The following is a 5830-nucleotide window of genomic DNA, read 5'->3' on the forward strand; positions in this document are numbered from 1 at the left end:
AAGAACTTAGCCAGTAGGTACTTTTTTGCATGGCTACAAATGAAAACAACTTCTACCCCATCAACTCAAAATTAAGTTACCGCACGAACCCCCGGAATTGAGTACTTCATTTTCTCCGTGTAAGAATTTTTGATTCAAATGAAAATACCAGGGGGGGTATACGCAACCAGGTTTGCCTACCGTACATGTTTTGTGGGTGTATTCGTTTGGCTCACAACGCTGCTAGGCATCCCGCTGTTTGAGTGTTGAAATGCATCAGCATTTGCTGTCTGGCATGGCCCGCGTTCGACCTGTGCTGTTTGGGTCGCCCCGTGTGAGAGATGATGCTGTTTGGGACGGCCCGCCCGAGAGATGATTGTTAGGCGAGCTTTGTTTGTAGTTGACAGCCGTACACCCACCCTGGAAAATACTGTGCATCTTCTGCGCGATTATTCCTGATTGTCCAAGGCATGTTCGCGCAGAAGATACCAAAACGGTCTACAAGCGTTTTTTAAGATAGTCGGCGCGAGAATTTTTCGCGCCACGTCGAATGAAAACCGGCATGTGAACCGGTTTTCGATTTTCTCTCAATGATCAACCATTTCTATTCGACACCAATATTCTCCCACACACACTCAATCACGATTTGCTTGTTCGGTAATTTGTTATACTGGGTACGAATTGTAAATCATAAAAAATACCGAACTTTCAGCTCTTTGATTGAAAACTTCTGACGTTCAGTAATAATTTTTACTTTTTACTGAACTACGGTAGCTGTCAGACCCAATTTTGCAACATTACCGAACAGGCCGAAAAAATCAGTAAAAACAATTACCGACTATTCAGTAGTTGATGTTTTTTACTGACTTGTCGTCAAAATCAAATCAAAACAAACTGATGCGCATGCGGGAAAGTGTCAAATGAGAATCTCCTGCTGTAGAATCGTCCGGCGCCGGGAGACACGGCTACTGCAACCAAACTTTTCCTGCATCTATTTTGCGCTTTCTCGTGGTAAGTAGTCGAAATTAAGTGAGAAACTCAACCATTTTAAGCAACCAAAAAGGTTCAGCACGATTTAAATGCTTACTTTGGTAAATTCGGTTGGTTTCCATACAAGAGGTAAATTCATCTGCATCATCGAGTTTGCCTCTTGTATGCAAACCAACCAAATAATGATTTTGTCACACATTTTTCGATTACTTCTACTGAGATATGAGCAAACCGTAGATGTTTATTCTCACGAAAAATGCATGTCGATATCCATGCCCATGTCGATTGGGTTTTAATTTGTATTGATTTATGAAAAAACAGTATTCGGAGAAGCAAAGCATGAAACATGGGAAACTGGAAAGCCAGTAAAAACGCTCTGAAATTTTACTGACTAAGTCAGTAATTCCCATCAATCAAAACATATTTTGGTTTACTGGTTTTTTCGGTAATCGTAAAAATTACCGAAAAAAACCGTAGTTCCAAAACCCAGTAAAATTTTACTGGGGTCGGTAATCTGAATTGGCTGTGCACACTTAATTTATTTCGCCGAGGTCGGCGAAATAAATTGCCGAGAACCCAACAGCTGAGATCTCGGCGAAAATTTCGGTAAAAGTTCAAAGTGCCGACTACATTGTAAAATGAGAATACCAGCTCAGCTGTCAAAATTTTACGAAGAGATTGGCAATCCATTGCCGAAAATCTCGGCAATGATTACCGAAATTCAGCAAATTATTTGTGTGTTTGGTCGATGGAAGAAAAAGAAGAAGAAGAAGTACTAAAACTAACGATGGCGGTTGAACAATATATTTATTATGCAATTTCAAGCATGAAGTCACAATACATCCATGATTCCGAGTACACGTATAATGCCAGCAACACTTCTATATTGTACGATGCAGGGGTAAGCAGATCTTTTAGGGAAACCACCAATCAAATTTTCACCAGTTTCGAGTGTTCGGGTTACGTCGCACATCAACACGTGCCAGTAGCTCGTATGTTTTTTGCACGATTTTCTCCGAATTTCGCGCAATTAATTTTCAAAACCATCATTACGCGATTGGTCTCGCCGGTGCTGCCACGGTCATCGTGAAGTCCTGGTGAAATCTTTAAGGACTCACAGTGCAAATCATTAAAAAGTGTCTCAAAGTGGTGCAGTTGTTATTCCTACCCACACAAACGCTGTAACAATAGACTATACTGATCGGTGAATCCCGAATAGAAGTTGGTGTCAAAAACTGATCAAAATCGACACTTAGTTATTCGTCGCGATTAATCGAAAATAGAAATCTATCCGAATTAGTGCTTCTGACGCTCGGCCTAATGGCCGGCGAACCCCCCGCCGTATTGGCGGGGGTCCCCGGTGATCCAGCTGGGTCTCAGCGCGGTGGAAGAGTGCCGGGATGGATGCTTAATAAGGATGATTTGGGTCAACCCATGGTTTTAGTTCTGCGATGCAAAGTGCCCGACGGTGTAACGGACGATCCTCAACTTCCTGAACCGTTCGTCATCGGCCTATCTGTAGAATCGGCAATCGGTATTAAAGAAGCCAGAAGCGTAAAAGCTACCCGCGAAGGTCGTGGTTCACGATACCTACTTCGCACTACCTCCAGAAGTATCGTTAATAAGCTAACGCAGTTGACTGAGCTCTCCGATGGTACGGAGATAGAAATATTCCCACACCCAACCCTAAACACGGTGCAGGGCATCGTATATGAGCCGGACTCAATCAACACGGACGAACAAGTGATCCACAAGCATCTGATCTCCCAAGAAGTACAAGCAGTCCGTCGCATCAAAAAGCGAGTAAATGGCAAGCTCCAGAACACCCCGCTGCTGATCCTAGCTTTTCACGGTACAACGCTTCCAGATCATGTCTTCTTTGGGTTGTTGCGTATTCCAGTGCGGACATACTACCCATCTCCGCTACTGTGCTACAACTGTGGATCATACGGCCACCCCCGAAAAGCCTGTCAAAAGCCCGGCATTTGCCTACGTTGCTCACAACCGCTCCATTTAGCAGAAGGAGAACAATGCAACAACACCCCACACTGTTACCATTGCGAAAAAGAGCACCCCATTAGTTCACGGGACTGCGCTAAATTCAAAGAAGAAGACAAAATCATCCACATAAAAGTGGATCAAAACATCTCGTTTGGTGAAGCTAGGCGCCTCTTCAACGAAGAAAATAGGAGAGAAACTATTGCCCGCACGATCCAAAGCCAGCTCAAACAAGAACTAGCAGTAAAGGACAAATTAATAGCGACACTCCAAAAACAAGTAGCCGACTTGACTAAAAAGCTTGCTGCCCTCACACCAACTCCTCGAGAATCACTGCGGCCAAGTTCTCAACCCAGCCCATTCATGGACAACCAGACCACTTCATCAAACCCAGTCCCCAACATCCCCCACAAGACAACACATCAATCGAGAAAAGATAAGACATTTGTCTCACCACCAGCTAAAAGGAAAGACAACCGCGACATCGGGACCGATGTGGGCGCCCGCACTCGGAGCCGAAGTGGCAAACGTATATTTGAAATCTCTCCAACAAGTTCCAGTGCCAATCGTGGAAAGCGTGTACAGAATCTCCCAGGTACGTCTAGCAGTGCAACCACAGTGGATAATGGCTCGTAAAACCCCTCAAAACTCCTCACCGAATCTCAATATTGACCTGGCATCGAAAACGGACACGATAACGGTAGAACGACGACTATCCACCGACGCAAGATTAGACCCCTGCAAATATACCCCTGGACCCGATCATGGACAACAATTCTGCACCACGCTAGACTATACCAACCAAGATGACAAGCTCTTTGTTGCTGAGGAAAGTAGAGTGTCCTCAGCAACCCCTACACCTCCGAAAGAGAAGCAGAAAAATGAGACGATTCAGGTATCCAACCCTCTATACGCGGACCTCCAAGCTCCAATGTCCATCAATTGGAAACTTCTAGCGCTACCATGCGCTGTCGTATCTGATTCTGTTGCCTACGACCACTACAACAACCTGAAACCTGTGCCATCGTCAAGTTCTACAAACCCTGATTCGCCAAGTGCGAGGCTCACCACGTCGACCCTGACCAGGGATGTTCCGGATATTTCCGATGAGCCTCTGGCGGCAGTCGACGTGGTCAATTTTCTCTCTAAGGCAAGTATTCCTGCATCACTTTCCCTAACTGTGAACCAGTATACTCCCTCGAACTCTCCCATCCTTATAGGACTTAAATCTACTACCACGCCAGAGAGTAACAACATCAACACAAACAACAACAGCAAACCAAGTACCTCCAGCCCAATTCGCGGGCGTCCTCGACGAGGGGAGGGAGAGCGTGTAGTAACCTCCCCCCTCCCAAACTTGGGAGTGGATGTCTGGGGGGACTTGAATGAGGCCTGTCACGAGCGCCTTGCATTCTCGCCTTCCTCCTGGAATCCAGTCGAGTCGAGCAACACCACATTCGGCCCTGATAGCAACAGATACCAACAGTATCCCAGGCCACCGCATTCCAACTCTAGACCCTCCACCCCTTCATCGGCTTCGGACGTCGCTGAACGATTCCCTCCGGCTTCATTCGCTATGCAGTGGAACATATGCGGTCTTCGGTCGCACCGTAGCGAATTGCAGATTTTAGTCACGAAACACCAACCGGTTGTGATTTGTCTGCAAGAAACAAACGTAGATGGGCACAAACTTCCGAACAAATTCCTTGGAAACGGATACGAGTTTTTGTTCAGCAAATGCTCAACGCATGGGAGACAAGGTGCTGGCATGGTAATTAAGACCGGAACACCTTTCCAACGGATCTTGCTTAAAACCAATATTCAAGCTGTCGCCATCGAACTTTTGGCGCCCCTGAAAATTACCGTCGTCTCGATTTACTTGCCACCGAAGGACAAGGAAGCAGTACTCCTACTGAAAAATCTGTTAGAAGAACTTCCCAAACCCTTCCTACTATTGGGTGACGTGAACGCACACCACGCCGCTTGGGGAAGTCGTACCGGTACAGGAGCTACAGAAGCAAGTCGAAGAGGTGAAAAAATCCTCGAGCTCGTGGTCGAAAATGATATGATAGTATTAAACAACGGTTCCCATACTCGAATAGATCCAGTAACTGGTAACTCGCAAGCGCTCGACATCTCTATGTGTTCCTCATCTATGGCAGGAAAGTTCAACTGGAAAATTCTGACGGATTCCTCAGACAGCGACCATCTACCGATCCTAATCAACACGCTCGACGTCTCAAACGAACCACTAACCCGGGCAAAATGGATTTATACCAAAGCCGATTGGAAATGCTTCGAAGAACTCACAAGCAACACTCTACGCCCAGGACACTTGCTGACAGTGGAGGAATTTTCAGACTATATCATTTCGGCGGCGGCAGCATCCATTCCAAAAACTTCCGGAAGAAGGGGAACGAAATCTGTCGCATGGTGGAACGAAGACGTCAAATCAGCAGTGAAGCAAAGACGGAAGCGGTTACGTGCTCTCCGGCGGTTAAGTGACGAAGATCCCCAAAAGCTCGATGCACTTCGACAATTTCAAATTGCCCGGTCTAAAGCTCGAAAAATCGTCAAAGAAGCAAAGCAAAAATGCTGGGAAGATTTCGTCGAAAGCATTAATCCTAATACTCCAGCCAGCGAAGTGTGGAGTAAGATTAACAGACTCCAAGGCAAAAAATCCACCACCACAATCACACTTAATCTACCAACTGGCCTTACTAACAATGGTAGGGACGTATCGGAAGCTGGGGCCCAGATAGCCGTAGCGGTAAACGCGCAGCTATTCAGCAAGACCAAGCTGAGGGTCGTGGGTTCGAATCCCACCGGTCGAGGATCTTTTCGGGTTGAAAATTTTCTCGAC

Source organism: Aedes aegypti, chromosome 2 (assembly GCF_002204515.2).
Source record: "Aedes aegypti strain LVP_AGWG chromosome 2, AaegL5.0 Primary Assembly, whole genome shotgun sequence".
NCBI lineage: Eukaryota > Metazoa > Arthropoda > Insecta > Diptera > Culicidae > Aedes > Aedes aegypti.